Source organism: Canis lupus, chromosome 2 (genome assembly GCF_003254725.2).
Source record: "Canis lupus dingo isolate Sandy chromosome 2, ASM325472v2, whole genome shotgun sequence".
NCBI lineage: Eukaryota > Metazoa > Chordata > Mammalia > Carnivora > Canidae > Canis > Canis lupus.
In genome coordinates this window covers 49,486,555-49,505,841 of record NC_064244.1, presented here as the reverse complement: position 1 = coordinate 49,505,841, position 19,287 = coordinate 49,486,555, and the positions used below count along the sequence as shown (strand labels likewise).

Sequence of the window (19,287 nt, the reverse complement as noted above, 5' to 3'; positions counted from 1 at the left end):
TTGAGACGGCTGAACAGGCCAGGCAGCTGTTGATCCTCCACCCACGTCTGGGATGAGCAGTGGGCACAGAGCTGGCTTTTTGTGGGTAAACTGGTGTATCATCAGTAGCACAATACAACCCCCCACAGCCAGTTTATTTCCATTCTCCTCCCACCATCCTTGTTTAGAATTTTACTTCCTCTTTCCTGGCTGACGTTACTCAAATAGCCTACTAAGTATACAGGACTCCTGCCCTTCACCTTTCTCTTCCTTTTAACTGATTCACCAGAAAAGCATGACTTTATTTTCATCAATTCATCGATCTATTCATTTATTCCTTCGACAAATATTTGTTGAATGTCAACTGTGTGTCAACCATTTTAGCTCTCTGCTATAATAAGATTTACAGTCCCATGGGGCAGGCAGATATTAGACAAATAATCCCAGGATCCAATAGACAATTATAAACTGGTGTGAGCATTCTGTGGGAATGAAGCGTGATTCTTTGATACTATAAAACAAAAAAACTCTCTCTGGATGGAGGTGCAAGGGAGGCTTCTCTGAGGAAATGATAATTAAGTTGCAATGTGACTATGTATAGGTGTGGGGTTTAGCTGGGCAAAGGAGTAAGCTGGAGAGTAGGGACAGAATGGGGTGGGTAGAGTGTTTCCCAAAAAAAGGAGCTGGCCATGGCAGGGAGCAGAATTGTGCCATCTGAGGAATGGAGAGAAGGCTACTGTCACGGGCATATGGAGAATGAGGGCCACACCAGGTGGGCTATGTAAGGCATATTAAGAATTATGGTCTATGTTTACCGGCCGTGGAAAGCCATGAAAGAGTGTGTAAGCAGGCTGTGATTGGATCAGATTTGCATTGAGAAAAGACCACTTGGGCCCCAGTGGGGAGGATTGATTGGCAGTGGCCAAAGGATCAGGAATGGAAGATAATAGTGGACCCAGGTATTAGCAGTGGGGTGAGAAATAGGTTTGAACATTGGTTATGTGGGGAGAAAAAGACACAGTGTGTGATGATGGATTGGACATGAGGGAGAGGATGACTGAGAGACTCCGATTCGTGCAGCTGGATTGGTTGAGCAGCCATTTACCAAATGGGAGATTACCGGAAGAGAGGACTGAAATCATGAGCTGGGACCTCGAATTAGAACCAAACTTGACGATTTTTCAAGGAATAGTAAGGAGGAGGGCAAGAGGAGATGAAAACGCAGAGATCCCAGACTGGATCATGGAGAGCCTTATAGCCCACTGGAAAAGGATTTAGCTTTTAGCTGAGTTGGGAAGCTACTGGGGGGCTTTGATCAGAGGAATTACATGATCTGACGTGACACTTTTGAGAGATTACTGTGGCTGCTCTATGGAGAAAACGTAAGGCCAACCTCAAGGAGATCATTTGGGTAAAAATTACAATAATCCAAGTGGAAGATGGTGGTGTAAATGATGCCTTACATCAGAAGTGGTAGCTGAGAAGTGATGATAAGTAGTAGAATCTGGATAGGTTTTTAATGTAGTACCAGCAGCATTTTCTGATGGTTTGAATGTAGTGAGAAAGAAAGGGTGAAAGATGACACAAAGATTTTTGGCTTAAGCTATCGGAAAGATGGATTGCCATTCACCAGAGCTGTAGAAGATGGATGGAAGTTCAGGGATTTGGTTTTGAATATTACATGTGAGACCCTTATTAGATATCCAAGTGGAAAGATTAAGGAGGCTGTTGTACATACGGCCTAAACTTCAAAGAACATATATAGCATAAAAACACAAATTTGGTTATATTTGAGGTATAGATAGATGATACTGAAACTATAAGAAAGAATGAGTTTGCCAGAAGAGAAAGGATAATTAGAGAAGAATTGAAAATGTTTTAGAAGCTAAGCATAAAGGAGAGAATCTAGTTGGTGATCAAGGTTGATATCACCAGTAATAAGACCTACTGACATCATGTACCCCTTGCTGTGATGCACTGGGAAGGCTGTAACATCACTTCTGTGGTATTTTTGCCAAAAAAAAAAAAAAAAATGCATAACCGTCTAACCATGTGAAAACATCAGACATCCAAATTGGGAGACAGTACGAAATAATTGACCGGCACTTTTCAAAAGGCCAAGGTCATGAAAGATCATGAATTTCTGGAAACTCACAGATTAAAGAAACTAAACAGGCATGACAAGAAAATACAATGTGAGATCCCAGATTGGATCCCGGAACAGAAAAAGGATGTTAGTGGGAAAACTGCTGAAATTCAAATAAAGACCGTAGTTCAGTTAATAATATTGTAACAATGGTATTTCCCTGGTTTGGATCCTTGTACTATGGTCATATAAAACGTAAACACTAAGGGAAACTGGCTTAAAGAAATGGGGGAAGTTTCTGTCTTATTTTTTTGCAGCTACTTGTCTCTGAGTCTAAAATTATTCCAAAAAAAAAAGTTTTAAAAATTAGGTTCATGGCTTTTAGGCATGCACCCCCCAAGGATGTGGCTGCCCTCACCTCTAGTCTTTCTAGCTTGGCATAGACATGCTGGAGACGTAGGCAGGACCACCCATTGGGGCCTTTAGAGTGTGTTAAGGATTTTGGACTTTCCTCTAAAAGCCGGTGCAGGATTAAGCAGGGAACATGGAAGAAGATGGGAAACTAGACATGTTTGTTTTAGGCAAAAAAGAGACAAGAAAACAGAATAAATACTGGGTTAGGCCCAGATTCAGGCAAACACCCAGTTACTCTCAATTATTCATCCTGTTCTCCAAACAGAATTGACCATGAGTTAGTTCATGACTCACAAGGGTGTTAGCACATTGTAACGTCTGGCTGGGAAGATTGCTCAAATCCCAAAGGATTATCCTTGCGGAGCCTTGCAAGCGTCCTGTTTTCTCCTGGCACTCCCACAGTTCAGGCATAACTGTAGAGGGGATTTTAAGCTTGTAAGCCTGAAAGGTAAATCGTGTGTGCGTTGCTTCTCATCCTCCCTGTCCAGAATGATTCTAGAACAAAGGCTGCAGCTGGATTGAGATACCAACCTACAGTGAATGAGGAAATGATCATTAGGAATGAGGCAAGAGACTCCTCCTGCACCCGCCTTCTCAGCCAACCCCACTGGGGGAGAGGGCTGCGGTGAGGTGGGGTGGGGTGGGAAGTATTAAAGATTCCATCACATCAAGGTTCCCAAGAGTGTTGTGGACCAGTTGGAGATGGTGACTGAGAAGTGCTAATTAGAAAATTATATATTAAATATTAGCCTTGGGGAGAATTGTAAAAGTGGTTCATAGAGGAGACAGAGGTTTTCTGAAGCTGAAGAGGCGCTGCCTTGGCCCAAAAAAAAGGGTGAACCATTGAGACAGATGTGCTCTTTAATCTGCCCACTGTCCTATGGGGAATGGGCGAAAATCAGCAGAATCCCTGGAGTGTCGGGTAAGGTCACCTGTGCACCCTCCTTACCACCAAGCTCCCTCATTGCCTGGCCTGGCAGGAAAGTGCACGTCAGCACTAACGGCTAGGTCTGTTCTCAGAGACTCTGAAATCATGCAGTCTAATACCCTAAGACGTAGATCCTACAAAATGCTACAATTAGTGGTAGCTGTCAATTCCTGAATACTTACTACGTGCTAGGCCCTTATAGAGTTGTTCCTAATCCTTTTAGCAACTCTTCGAAGTAGTCATTATCATCCCCACATCACAGGGGATCTTAACTGGTGAGGAAATTGAGGCTTAGCTTGTCTGAGGTCCTACAACCAGTGAGGGGCTGAGCCAGGATTTGAACCCAGGCCCGGCTTCCCACAGAATCCCCCACGCTCTCCACTAAACTTAACGATGTTGAACAAACCCATGGAGTCAGAAGTCATCTCCGCGAGTGCAGTAGTGACTCTGGAAGGGCCGTGACTGGCGCTGACCCAGCGTTATAGGCCTGTACCTGTGTGCAGGGTTTCAGGAAGTTTCCCAGGCTGTGGAATGGGCAGCCCATGACTCCTCTGGCCGGATTCGGGGGAGGCCACCTGAAGGCCCTGCTGCTGCAGTTTACCAGCCCTGGGGGGTGTGAAGAGCGAGGGGGAAGGGCATGAAGAATCCTGACCAGCACACCTGGGCTCCTCATGTTGGAAACTCCTGAGGATGTCTGTCAACGTCGGCCTGAAGCTACATTTCTGGCTTACGTTTGGGTGGCTTACCAAGCCTCAAAGGCGGAAAGAACAAATCACGCTGAGCGTTTGACAGTGAGCGAAGTCCAGGGTTCTATCTGGCCCTTTGCCACCGACTCGACACGTGGCGAGGAGCAGAGAAGCTCCCGCCTTACCATCAAAGTCTGTCACGTGCCCTAGCTGTCCCAAGGAGGAAAAGGTAGCCAGGCCTCAATCCCACTTTCTGGAAGGGACCCCTTTGATGCAGAATGACGGAGAAGTCCAGGCCCACAAAAGTCGTCCTGTACACCAAGCTACCACACTGATACGATAGGTCGGCCATGAACCCTCCCTTTCCCCGAAGCTCCAGCAACAGGGCAAGAGCATTTTGGGGTGTTAGGGACATTTTAACAAGTCGGTGTTTTGCAGAAAAGGTAAAGGAGGAAGAAAAAAGTCACCTTCTCCTTATGGGTATTGAGGAGACAGTAAAGCATGAATTCTGTAGCACCATTGATCCCATCACACCCCTGCCTTTTCCTTATTCTGTCTCCCACTTTTGCTTTTCTCAGCCTCTGCTCCAGCTCTGTCACCGCCTTGCTGGTCTGCTCTTACGTGTTTCCTTGCTGCCCATCACCCCGGTGGCTCCTGCGTGTCCTTCACGTCCCCCAGGGGACGCCTCCCCTGTCTCCCTGGGCTGCTGCCAGCTGTAGCCTAGACCTCTCTACATGCATGTCCCACTGGCTTCTACTGACCTGACTGACCTCCACCTCCACCAACCATCTTGGATTCTTTTCTCTCTGCCTCCTTTATTCATTCACCCAGTAAGTCCTTGTCCATTCGTTTGGAGAAGAAGATTAAACCCTTCCTAGACATTAGGTAGTGTCAAAAGCACCCTATGTGTGTTAACTCATTTAAGCCTCGCAACCCTAAGGTGGACCCTGTCATACTATTGCTTTACAGGTGAGGAAGTGGGGGCAGAAGAGGATAAGCAATTTGCCTAAAGTCACACAGCTCTGAGCGATGGAGCCACAAGTAGAACTCCAAAGCCCTCGTTTCCTAAATATGTCTCAGTCCCCTCAGGCCACCATAATCTCCTTTCCCCCTGCAGTCTAGCTCCTCAAGGCAGCCAGAATGATTTTTTTGTGAGTAAACTCTCCTTAAACCCTTCTGGCTTCTTATTTCCCTCCAGACAGGGTCCAAATTTCTTAAAGCAACAGAGAAGACACTCCCCATGTGCCTCTGCCCACCTTCCAGCCTTGCTCCATGCGGCTCCTCACCTCTACCCCCAAGGCCAGGACTTCCTGCGTGTGCAGCCCTGTGGCCTCCTCTTGTCTCTGCCCAGCCAATTTCTCTTCGCCCTCGCATCTCAGCTTAGATGTCACTTCTTTCAGCAAGTTCTCCCTGGACACCTGACCCTGTTGTCCCACCACGCCATCCAGTGCTTAGCCCTTTGCAACAACTATTGAGACGCTCACAAGGCCTGCTCCATTCCTCCGACTCCTCCATTAGCGAGCTGTAAGCTCTGAGTGCAGATCCTGGCTCTTGTTCTCAGTGAATCCCTCACCTTTCCCTACACCTTCCACTTTTATACCACACAAAATTGCCAGATTTGTGAGCGAAGGTGGTAGTAAAGGGCAGATGACATGAAAGAGGGGAGCACAAAGGGAAGTCACCACTCTTCCCTTGACACAATACCAACTTCCACTCCCCAGGGGGACACTACGCCTTTCTGGAACTTTTTGCACGACAGCCTGGCTTTAAATCCTTTGACCTGCACGTATCTACCAACCTGCGGGCGGCGTGAGAGTTCAGGCTACCTGTAGTTCCTTCCAGGTGTCATCACTACTCACTCACTGGCTTTTGGACTTGGATACCACGCTACAAAGCCTCACTTTACTCATCTGGAAAAGACCACCTGGGTTTCAGTTTTTGGCAGTATAACAAATTAGATGCACTGACTAACCCAACAGAAGCAACTAAAATGAAAGAGGAGGGGGAAGAAAAGTGTTTTTTTAACCACATTATTAAAGTGTCTTAAAAATAAAGAATCTGGGGATCCCTGGGTGGCTCAGTGGTTTAGCGCCTGCCTTTAGCCCAGGGCGCGATCCTGGAGTCCCGGGATTGAGTCCCACGTCAGGCTCCGGGTATGGAGCCTGCTTCTCCCTCTTCCTGTCTCTGCCCCTCTCTCTCTCTAGTCTATCATAAATAAATAAATAAATCTTTAAAAAAAAAAGGAAAGAAAGGAAGGAAGAAAGAAAGAAAGAAAGGAAGAAAGAAAGAAGAAACTGTGAATCCCTGGGATCCCTGGGTGGCTTAGCGGTTAAAGTGTCTGTCTTCTGCCCAGGCTGTGATCCTGGGGACCCGGGATCGAGTCCCACGTCGGGCTCCCTGTACGGAGCCTGCTTCTCCCTCTACCTGTGTCTCTGCCTCCCTCTCTCTCTCTCTCTCTCTCTCTCCCCCCGCCCCGCCCCCCCCCGTGTGTGTGTGTCTCATGAACAAATAAATTAAATCTTAAAAGAAAAACCTGTGAATCCCAAAAGTGAGATGAGAGCAGGAACCCAGAAGTAATTCAGGAACAAAATATTCACTCCGATTTTCACTCTGAGGTTTTTGCCTAGGCCAGGAAACTTGAACTTCTCTTTTGATGGATGTGCAGGACTTGAGAGGTAGGAGATAAAGCCTTGAGCTTGCCCCAAGTGGAGATTGAATCAGATACCCTAGCATAAACTGGGATCCCAAAGGCATGAACCGGGGAGAAAAAAAACCCTGCTACACAGAAGGCAAGAGCATGGATGGACAAGCAATATAATATTTGCTTATATTGACCTAGTCCGTGGGTGGAGGGACAAAACAAGTCCTCCCCCCAAGATTATATAACCAGAACTGAGCCCTCGGAAGGATTTATCAATCTGAATTCATGCCACCGGTGTGGTCGAAAAATGTTGCCTGAAGCAGCAATTTAAAGTAGTACCAGAATAGTGCCCCCAGGAGACAGGCAGCAGTAATTTGAATCTTCTTGAAAGGAACTCAGCTTCAACTCAAGCCTTTAACATTTTCTCCAGATAAAGTTACAAGGAAAATGAACAACTCATGATAAAATAAAACTCAAAAAGCGTCCTAGGAAAACAGTACACTGTGAATGAAAACAAAAAAGAAAGAAAAGAGAGCACGAAGGAAAATTGCCATTACGAAAATATTTAATAGGTGAAAAGAAGACATTCTGAACAACTTTATACCAATTAATTTGAAAACTTAGATGAAATGGGTTGAATCCTAGAAAAATAAAAAACTCGGAAAAAGTGACTCAAAAAGTAGAAAATCTGTAAAAACAAAAATAAACAAAAAAATCCCAGAAAGTCTGAATAGTCCTACATTAGCTACATTAGCATTTTTTTTTTTTTTTGGAATTGTCCTACCTTAATTTTAAAAAGACATAATTAGTAATTCAAAAGCTTTCCACACACTCAAAACAAAGAGCCACCAGACTCAAATGACTCAGAAAAGTATTTGATAAATTTTAGCATCTACTCATGATTAAAGAAAGAACACTGGAGATAAAAAGGGGTCGTACCTAACCTGGAAGATCGTATCCACAAAAATTTCTACAGAAAACATTTAATTTCAGAGGAAATATTGAAAATGTTTTTATCTTTTTAAGTTTAATCTCCCTAATATGGGTCTCAAACTCATACCCCCAGGTCAAGAGTCACAGGCTCTTCCCACTGAGCCATCCAAGCACCCCAAACATGAAAATGTTCTATTACAGATTCCTCCCCACCCAAAAGAAGGTTCATTAGACATGCAGTATTTTACTGGAGAATCCTAATCAATGTAGTGACTAGAAAATTAGAAAAGATTAGAAAGGAAAAAAATAAATAACATTGTTTGCATAGCTAGTGCTTGAAAATTTAAATGAGAAGAAAGACTCTGAACACTCCAAAGGATCTATGGATTGAGGATGAATAAGTGAGTTTGCAGAAAGACTGGACGCACAAGCAATATATGAATAGTCAATCATATCATCAGTGCTCAGTAAAAAAAAAAGTATTTTAAAGAAAATAATCATTTATGAAAACACCAAAATATAAGTAGGAACAAATCTAAGAAGAAAATGTGAAACTGTTTTGTGAAGAAAAATATAGAACTATATTGAGAAGTTAAAGAAGACCTAATAAATGGAGCCCTATTGCTGATTTTTCAACAGGAAGCTTCAATAGCTTTAGTACTGTTAAATATAGAGATTCAGTAGAGTTCTAGTCAGTATTCTCCAGAGATTGTCCTTGACCCTGACAAATTACTACTAGAATTTTTTAAAAAGATTTTATTTATTTATTCATGAGAGACACAGAGAGGGAGAGGCAGAGACACAGGCAGAGGGAAAAAGCAGGCTCCATGCAGGAAGCCTGACGTCGGACTCGATCCTAGCCCTGCGGGGTCACACCGTGAGCCAAAGGCAGACTATCAACCGCTGAGCCACCCAGGTGTCCCTTTACTAGAATTTTTATGAAAGAGCAGGAGTCCTAGAATAGCCAATACTCTTGGGAAGACAAAGAGAAGCTGGGGGATTGGCCAGACCAGATATCAAGACCTAATAAAGCTATAGGAATTAAGTCCATGTGATCTTGATGCAGAGACTGACAAAGGACCAACAGAACAGAATAGAGGAATCCAAACAAACTTGTACATGTGGAAACTTGAATTAAGACAAAGTAGCCATTGGAGTGCCTGGGTGGCTCAGTTGGTTAAGACTAAGTAGCCATTGCTGTCGCACAGAAAGAAAGGAAGAAATGGTGTCAGGACGTTTGGTTATCCATGTGCAAAAACCTGAAGTTCAGTCTCAATTTACACCAGATACAAACAGCAAGCTCAAGTGGAGTAAAGACTTAAATACCAAAGGCAAAGGTATAAGCTTTTAGAGGACAAATTAGAAGAATATCTTTAGGACACTCTAAGAGTAAAGATGGATTTCTTTAAGCAAAATACAAAAACATAGACCATACAGTAAATATCAAAAAATTCAGTTCTGTTAAAGGTCTGTCATCAAAAGACATCTTAATTAAGGGGCCCCTGGATGGCTCTGTTAGTTAAGTGTCTGCCTTTGGTGCAGGTCATGATCCCAGGGTCCAGGGATCAGCAAGGAGCCTGCTTCTCTCTTTCCTTCTGCTTGCTGTTCCCCTTGCTTGTTCTTTCTCTGTCATAATAACTAAATAACATCTTTTTTTTTTTAAAGACATCATATAGAGAATAAAAAGAAAAGTCATAAAGATGAAGAAGATGTTTCAACACATAAAATCAATAATCAAAAAGCCTAGTACCCAGGGTTATTTCAAAAATTAATTCCAAATGGGCAAAAACCTTAATTCTGATAAATCCAGATGTTGGCCAATCTGTAAAGAGCCCTTTCATTCACTGTTAGCAGCAATGTAAGTTGGTACAAGCATCTCAAAAGCACTTAGGCATTCCCTAGCAAAGTTATAACGTGCTTATTCTAAACCCATCTGTTATATTTCTGAGTAGGTAGCTGAGGAAAATTCCACCTGTGTGCCCTGAAAGACATGCCAAAGAATGTATTAGCAGCATCGTTCTCGATAGCTCCAACTGATAACACCCCAAATATCCATAGAATAGAATAGATGGTGGTTTTCCATTCAACGGAAAGTTACACAGCAAAGAAAAATGATCGAGCTACTTTCATATGTGTCAATCTTTAAAAACGTAATGAGAATTGAAAGAGATAAGACTACGACAGGCAGTACGATTCCATTTATAGATAGAATTGGCAAAACTAAATGTTGTGCTCTAAGAGACGCATGTGTAGTTGGTAAGCTCTAAAGAAAAGCAGGGCTGTGATTAAAACACAGTTCAGATGCTGGGGGTTTTTTTGCAAGGAAGAGAGGGTGGTATCGTTGGTGAGAAGCCCGCAGTTACCTCTAAGATACTGGTAATATTCTGTTTCTTATCCGGGACAGTGGTGACACATCCTCTCATTAAAAAAAAAAAATTATGTATGAAATTTATTCATTTTAAAAATAGGTGTATTCTGCGATTAATTGAAAACTCCAGTTTCTGCTGCTGTGGCAAAGATCGGATGACACGAGGTGTACAAAGTGCCAGGCATCTAAGAAGTGCTCAATATGATATGTGTCTAAATTTAAAAAATAGGATCAAATAACTCTTCCCTGAGGCCTGGAGGGGGTGAGACAGGGAGGCACAGAGGAGTGGGCTGTGGATAGCAGGACAGATTCCTATGGGCCCCAAGTAAGGATGCAGAGACTTGGACGTTGGCTGGAGCTCATCCAGTCCTTGAAGAATCTGCCAAGTGAAGCAGGCAGACACATTCCAGAAGATGGCATGTTTACAACTTCTTGGCCCACACCATTGCCATAAAAGCAGCCTGCCCAAATCCCTTTCTTCTTATCCACAAATGAGCCCCAGGATATTATACCTTTCCTGGGAGGAAATATTGTTTTCTAAGAGGAGATGAGCCTCGTTCACTCTGGCTCCTCCCCCCTCAACAGCCATGCAGAGATTTAGCAGGGGATGATGTGGCCATCAGACAGGGCTTATCCACCGCCCCTCTCCCTCCCCATGGGTGGAGGGTCTCAAACACACTGGCTGGAGGCCAGGTCTCCCTTTGGTGGGGGGGGGGGCGGTGGCTCAAGGTCTTTTAACAAACCTTAACTGAGCATCTGTTAAATGCAAGACAGTTTGACCAACACATGGTGTTATGGGTTGAAGCGTGATCCCCCAAAATATGTTGAAGTCCTAACTCCCAGTGCCTGTAAATGTGGCCTTCTGGAAATAGGGATCTTTGCGGATGATCAGGTCAAGATGAGGTCATTAGGCTGGGCCCTAGTCCGAAGTGACAGTCTCCTTATGAAAGGTAACTATGGACGCAGGCACATGGGAAGGTTAGCATTCCCCTGCCACGAGCAAAGGAACCTACCAGAAGCTGGGAGACAGGCCCGGGACTGCCCACACCTTGGACTTCCGCCTCCAGAACTATGAGCTCCCCAATTAGTGATATTTTATTTTGGCAACCCCGGGAAACTAATACAAGAGGGTGGAAATAGAAAGGAGGGAGATAGGACTTCCTGTCCTCCAGGAGCTTGCTGTCTCCAAGGGCAGTCGTATTTCAAGCAGAAGGAAATAAATAACAGAACAGAAAGGCAAGGAAGGTGTTCTGGCCGTGTGTAAGCTAGAGAGGGAGGGGTTCTAACTGTACAGTACACAGTTTCACACTTATGTTGACTTATCCTTTCTTCCACATGCTCACTCATTTACTCATGGGGGCTGTGGAATATATTGAAGAAGACTCCAGGCTTTGAAGTAAAATAAAAGTTCATATTTCAGGTCAGTTGGTTCCTAGTTGCTTCATACGAGGAAAGTTTCCCTCATTTATAAGATGAGGGTAATCATGCTACCTGACGGTGCCTGACACATTGTGAGGCTCCATAAACGGAGACAACCTGCAGGAGTGGCAGCGTCATTCTCCACCCAACCTAAGTTTACTGTATCTGCTATGAGCCAGACTCCATGTGAGAGATATAAAAATAAGGCAACAGTTCCCGCCTTCGCGGAGATCACAGTCTAGTCCCCTCCTGGCTTGGGCACAGATGTAAAGCAAACAGCACCCTAGTAAGAATAAATCCTGATAGGCATCAAGGGAGTGTCTGCCCTGAATGAGGGGATCAGGGTAAAGGCAGACAAGGGGTGGTGCTTGAGATGCATTTTGAAGGATGAGTAAGAGTTTGTTGGGGAAGGGCCATCCCAAGGAGTCGGAAGACGTGTGTACAAAGCAACAGAAGCAGGAGAGAATAGGCGACATTTGGAGAAGAGCAGTTCGGTGCAGCTGAGACATAGGATCCTACATAAGGAGAGAATCTTGGGAGGATGGAGCAGGGCCACGTTGTAAAAAGTTCTATATGCCAACCTGAGGAGTATGGACTTCATCTATGGGCAATGAGAGCTTCTTTTTTTTTTTTTTTTCAGTAGGCTTGAATTCAAGACCCTGAATCAAGCAAGACCTGAGCTGAGATCAGGAGTCAGATGCCTGACTGACTGAGCCACCCAGGCACCTGGGCAATGAGAGATATTGAAGGACTTTTCATTCTCAATAATGGACAGTAACCAAGGGAGCTACGCTGCAAGCCTCGCTTTTAGATGTGTCGTTGTGGTATTAGTGTAGGGGTGAGAAAAGAGGCAGGGGAGCCTGTTAGGAGGTTATCACATTAGTCAAGACCACGAGCTCTGAAGCCTGGGGCTGAGTCAGTGGTGGTGGGGTAGACTTGGGGAAATAGAAGACAGTGTGAGCTGACATCTGTGATGCCGTCCAGCTGCCCAGCATTTCTCAAACATCCTCTCTATGGTTGGGGAATTTCCCAACTTAGTGTCCATCCTCAAAGAACAAGCCAGAAACCCACTCTCCCAGCGTTTCTGTCAGATGGGGCACAGGCATATAATTTGGGCTCTGCCCATCAGGACTTTGTTTTTTGGAAAGAGAGTTGTGAAGAGTCTGTTCTGATGAGGTTAGTGGTGGGCCGCTGTGGGCCGCAGTCCCTCTTTCCCCAGGGTCTGCCTGCAACGCACAGTGGGCCGGCAGTAGCAGCAGCAGGGTTCCTACAAGCCAGCCAGGCTCACAAGCCCTCCTAAACCAGCTTGAGTGGCTTCCGGTGTTTGTAACTAAGAACACAATCAGATGCAAGTAGGAATGACAGGACTTGGTGATAGATTGGGGGTGAGAGAGAGAGCATTAAATCTACCATGATGCCTAGATCTCTGCCTTGGGTGCCTAGGTGAGTGGTAGTGCTGTTAATTAAGCTTGGGAATGAGGAGGGAAGGGCAGCTTGGCGAAGAGAACAAGGAGTAATAATAATAATGAGCTCAGTTTCCAACATGCTGGGTGGGAGTTCCCTTTGGGACAGATGGGCCATAGACAGATATGTGGGATATATGGACCTGGGTATCAGCAAGGAAGTCTAAATACGAATTTTAGACTTGTTGAAATATATTTATTCGTTAAATTAATTGAACACTTGAAATGTTCCAGTCACTGAGGAAACAACTATAAATAAAATAAGATCCCTGCTCTCATGAAATTTATCATTTAATAGGATAAATCATAAGTAAACAAATATGAGACGTGGTTTTGGGGTGATATGTACTACAAAAAAGAGTGATGGTCGGAGATGGGGTTGGGATAGCTCTTATTTTAGAAGTGTGTCCAGGGATGTTGTCTCTGTGGAGAAGACATTTGAACAGAATTAGGAGTGGGCTCTAAAAAGGTTGGGGACAAGGGAAAAGCAATCTAGGCAAAGGGAATAGCAAATGCAAAGGGATAATAAGCTTAGAGCATTTAAGGAACAGCAAAAAGGCCAACGTGGCTAGAGTTTAATGAGCAAGAGGAGAGTGGTAGCAGATGACCTGGCAGAGATAAGGACCAGGTCATGGAGTGTCTACACTGTTGACCATGATGAGGAATTTTTATTTCATTCTCAGTTTGATTGGAAGCCATGAGAGGGTTCCAAGCAAGGAGAGAAATGATGTGATTTATGCTTTTAAAGATCACTGCTTCCACGTGGAGTAGCATCTTTGAGGGAGCAAGAGTAGAAGAAAATAGACCAGCTGGGAGGCTAGCGCAGTAATCCAGGCAGGAGATGGTGGTGGCTCAGATGCACGAGGTGATGGGGATGGCGGGTCCTGAGAAATGGCTAAATGCTGGGTATCCAGAGAAGAGACAACCAAGAGGACTTGCCAGTGGGATTGCTGTGGATGTTAGGGAGGGAGAGGTGTTGGATGACTGCCATGTGCTTGGCCGATGGACCCAGGTAACCGGTGGTATGCTTTAATGGGGTGGGTGAGCGCTGGTTGGGAGCGACGGTAGAAACAAAATAGTTTGGGCCTGGATGTAAGTTGGAGATGTCTATTAGATACCAAAGTGGAAAAGCTGGAGCAAGACTGATCAATTTGGAAGTCATCGTCTCAGAGACAGGATTTAGCCATGTCCCTCCCCTCCCCCATAAATCCGTTCTCAAATCCCCCCTGCAGCCTTGGGGGGAAGCTTCCTGTCACGGGTGACTTATGAAAGGAGTCTTTATCTGGCACAAGTCTTTCCCCAGGAGGTCTGTGTTGGCCTACCACAAGTAAAATCTAGAAAATAGAAAAAGCAGAAAACCAAGGCAAGACATTATAAAGAGAAGGACACTGTACTGCATCGCATTATGAGCTTAAAAATTGCAAGTTGAATATATCAAATATGTGCCCTACATGTTTTAGGATTTAAACTTCTGTAAGGCAGCAGTTGTTCTGTATTGTGTCTTCTTGGGAGGCAGTTTAGAGACCTGGTTAAAATCACCGGCCTTAGAATCCCACTTCTTGCGTCCACCTTAGAAATATGTAATTTTGGTCTAGTTATTAAATATCTCAGCACCTCAGTCTCCTCATATGTGAAGTGGAGGTTGTAGTAAAACGACCATCTTAGGACTATTGTAGAGATTAAATGACTGACTGAGTGTGACTAAAGCCCTAAGGAGGGTGCCCGTTTTGAATGAACTCAATAACCATTGGCTGTTAGTACCTATTATGTGTTCTACAGGAACATAGACATATTGCGGACTCCACCCAGGAAAGGCTTAAGCAGAGGCTGGAATATTCCCATAAAAATGTAGGAGAAACACCATATTGGGAGAAGGATAGTTTCTGGGCCTCCAACCTTCTAATTTTGGGTTCTTTTTTCATGATGTAAATTCTGTGCTGCCTGGGAGCATGGTGTGTTGACTGAGCGTATGATAAACTGAGACTGGAGAACAGGGGACTTCTTGGTTTCCTTTTGATGCCAGCTTTTTTCTTAAGATGCTTACACTTGGGATCCCTGGGTGGCGCAGCGGTTTAGCACCTGCCTTTGGCCCAGGGTGCGATCCTGGAGACCCGGGATCAAATCCCACGTCGGGTTCCCGGTGCATGGAGCCTGCTTCTCCCTCTGTCTGTGTCTCTGCCTCTCTCTCTCTCTCTCTCTCTCTCTCTGTGTGACTATCATAAATAAATTTTAAAAAAAATTAAAAAAAAAAAGATGCTTACACTTATCCCAGATGCCAGATGATGGATCTGCTTTCCCTGCCTCTGCTACTCTCCTATGGATTCTTGATTCTTTAGGCAAGAGTCTGCTAGCCAGCTGCCCATAAGGATTAATCTTGCTTCAATCCTTCTGGGTAGTATTCACATTTTAGCGGAGGCCACCGTGACAAGTTTGCAAAGGTGAGTAGTGATGGGCACAGCAAGTGAGGGAGGCCATTGCAGACCCCACACTGGACACTGTAGTATTTGGGGTAGGGATGTAGGGATTTGGACAGTTGCAGGTCCCTGTGGCCCATGCTGCTGGAGCCCTTGGGAAAGTTATTCTAGAAGGAACTAGACATATTTAAAATCTAAGCTTTTGGAAAGAGGAAATGAAGTTTGTATACCCACTGGTTGTTACCATGCTTGGATATAGCACTGGACTCTACTTTCTCTGGAAGGAATGGATGAGATCTTTAAGTCTGGGGCACCTGGATGGCTCAGTGGTTGAGCATCTGCCTTTGGCTCAGATCACAATCCTGGGGACCCGGGATTGAGTCCCACATCGGGCTCCCTGCAGGGAGCCTGCTTCTCCCTCTGCCTGTGTCTCTGCCTCTCTATGTGTGTCTTTCATGAATAAATAAATACAATCTTTTAAAAAAAGATCTTTAAGTCTGAGCATAAAGATAGTAAAACTCCTTTACAGCCGTGTCTAAGTGTTGCGCTGCTATTCTGGGGTACATACCATATCCCTGCACTTGTTTCAGAAAATCTAGGTCAATGTATGTGCTTTGCATTTAACACACACACACACAGGAACCTAACCATACAGTCTCAACTCCAGGTGGCCTTTTTTCTCTGCTTTTCTTTTCTTTACTTTTTTCTTTCTTTCATTCTCTCTTGAATTAAATCTGTTCAGTATCTTTAATAATTCTATCACTTCTAAGTCCTTCCACAAAGGGCATTACAGTTCTCCAGTTTATTGCAGACATCTCTCTAAAAAAAGAGCCATCCTTAGTGCTGAAGCTCTAACACAAATGTTTAGTTCCTGGCACTACACTCTAAAGCAAAATGAGTAACATTTTATTTGAGTAAAACAAATTATAATATCTCACTGGGGAATATACCCAGCACATTTTTTTATATATATATCTATCTATCTACATCCAATGGTAGTCATTTATGGGCTAATTTAAAAACAAATGCAGATTTCAAAAAAAAAATTAATGAAAGCCACGTTTTGCCCAGGAATAGTATCGTATACATGCCCTATAGCAGATACTAGGCGGCCAAACTTCAATGGCAAGACTCTAAGCTGTGAGTTTGGTATTGGCCACCTTTTCTCGCTGCCTTGGAGAATCCGGCGGCGAGTGATGTTGAGAAACCACCTTGTTGCCACCCTTTCTCTTCCTTATGGGCAACTCCACTGTAATAGAATATTCATTTCCTGAAGGGGCAAGACGGAGCAAAAAGCCTCCCACCAATCCTCTGGATGTCACAACGTTCTGTTTGATAAATTCTGTTGCTTCTTCGCTTATATTGTAGATTCCTTATTCGCTCGTTTCTTGATCTGTCCTTTTGCCTTGTTTCCTTCTTTTTTTCAGCTGTCTTCCAGTCAGTCTGCACGTAGCCTCTGAAGGGAAGGAAAGCTACCACAACTGCAGGTGTGCAAGTTTTCCAACTTTCTGGAACAAAAATCCCTCACACCAGCCAGTCCCTCCACCCTTTGCAATCCGGGGGGGGGCTACTGAGTATTCTTCTACCGTGGGTCTGGGACTGTGGCCAAGCATGTGATTCCACTACTGGTTTCTCCTTGCAGACGCAGTTGAATCCAACACTTCAGAAGACTCGTCTTTGCTTTCCTACACTTGGGGAGGGGGTTCCTTCCGGTTCTGGGTTGCCATGATACCGCTGGCCCAGGTGGCTCCTTTCAGGTGTAAAGCCTGAAACCTCACTCTCTCCCCTGCCCCTCCCTCACAGAGGCTGTGAGGAGTGTGGTCCTTGTCTAGGTATTTAATGGAGGAGGGTCTCATGAGGAGAAATGTCAACAGCTGTCCCTGGGTCTTTGTGTAACCAAATAAAGCAAATGTAGTGCATGATTCCTGATTAGGTCCTGAATTTAAAAAAAAAAAGAAAGAAGAAAGAAAGAAGAAAGAAAGAAAGAAGAAGAAAGAAGAAAGAAAGAAAGAAAGAAAGAAAGAAAGAAAGAAAGAAAGAAAGAAAGAAAGAAAGAAAGAAAGAAAACTGTCAAAGATATTTAGGGATAATTGAAGACCGTTGAATATGGATTGAATATTGATTAGCTCCTCACTATGCAGGATGTGGACCACTGACCACACCAGCAGCATCACCTGGGAGCTTGTAAGAAATGCAGCTTCAAGCCCCACTCTATGGTCTACATGTCCCTTGAAGGTTGAGAGGCATGTGTGTGAGTGCATGTGCTCATCCCAAAGTAGAAGAATCTGGAGGTATGTCTGTAACCCTGAGTGAAGGAGATGCTTTCAAAGGAACAGACCCCTAGACTCCTACAAGGCATGCTGGAGCCATTAGAGTCTTCTCCTAGGTGGGATAGACCAGGCATGGAGGGGTCTATGCACTGACAAAAGGGGGAATGATGGAATTAGACCAACCCCACAGGGAGACTCCCAAAGGTGCCTGGGGATTCACTGCACTAATGGACAAGAAGTCAATAAGGTTAGGAGTTGGGGTGTGTCCCCTTAACTTGATGGGGATTTTTTTTCCCTTTGTTGGATGACACAGCTTAAAATTCCTTCCTTCGTGTGTTGTAATTCCCTCTGGTTTTCCCCAACCCTAAGGTTGGACAACACCCCTACAACATTGTGTGTCGGTGACCGAGGAGAAGCCCCTGTGGTCACAGCCCTCCATGGAGGCCTTTGCGGGAGTAGCAGCATCACTGGCAGGGGGCAGGGGTCGCCGGGGTCCAGGCTGCATTTTCCAGCAGGGTCGGTGAGCCCCTGCCACTCCTGTGTCTCATTCTTTAAGTGTCTCTGTCTCCTCACAGGGCCGGAGCCTTGTGGTCAGGATCACTAACCCTGAGCCCTTCTCTCTGATTGCCAAATCACAGAAGGGGCAGCGTGAGGATGAGCCTCCCCCAAGTCCCCTATTTCCATAGCTAAAGAGGATTTGATTCATGCTGGGGCATTTATTTAAAAGAGAGAGAAGGAGAGAGAGAGACCAGCATGAACTGAAAAGGACTGAGAAATTACATCCTCTCATTCTTGTTTCCAAATTCCACTCAGGTTTGGAACTTATTTGAACAATTTTCATCCTGAAACATGAAAAGGTGGAGGAATCCAGCCTCTTTTTGCTCACAGTAGACAAAGATAAGCATCTCTCCACAAAGGTACGAGATTATGTTACCCTTCTGGAATCCTGGTAGCCAATTCCAGTTGTTTTTGAAGCACAATGCTACCCATGAGGCCTAAACCAAAAGAACCAGACATTCCAGATTGACTCAAATAATTCCATTTTTTAAATGTAATGTTCTGGCACCTTTATGATTTCCATATTTGTTCCAGTTTTCATCACACCCTGTGATACTGAATGGCAAGATCAGGAACAGAATGCTTCTTTGAATAACTCAGCTGCCTTCCTACCTTGTGGCTGTCAGGTATAGGACACAGTGTGTCAGGAATGCAAGGAAAACACAATTGCCATTCAAGAAGTTAATTCTCTCTCAACACATATAAAGAGGGGAAAAGTTGTTTTGTGGTTTATTTATTGTGGGGAGGGGAAGTTTTCTTAAAAAAAACAAAACAAAACAAAAGCAAAAAAAAAAAAAAAAAAAAAAAAAACCCACACCACCCAAAGGAAGGAAATTCTCAATGGAAACCATGGATCTTTGATGAACTTTTTACTTCTGCATAATTTGAGATTTATTAAGAGCCAAACTAAAACCTATTTTGTTTTTCATTGTGTCTTATAAGTAGAGGAAAAAATGACATTAGTCACTATGTATTGAGCCATATGACTCTCAAATACATAGTAACTTGGCTTTGCATGCAAGTCACATTGCTTCTAGAAACCCCACAATAGGAAGGTTAAATCCTTTTCATTTTCTTTGGCACTATCTGGAAACATTCACAGCTCAGAGCTGGGATGTCCATCCTATA

The 19,287-nt window shown here is 44.3% G+C and overlaps 1 pseudogene; it reads right to left on the bottom strand.

Moving 5' to 3' along the window:
* Positions 1 to 16,464: 16,464 nt before the first annotated feature.
* Positions 16,465 to 17,058, bottom strand: LOC112660625 (FUN14 domain-containing protein 1-like; annotated as a pseudogene).
* Between the last annotated feature and the right edge of the window lie 2,229 nt (positions 17,059 to 19,287).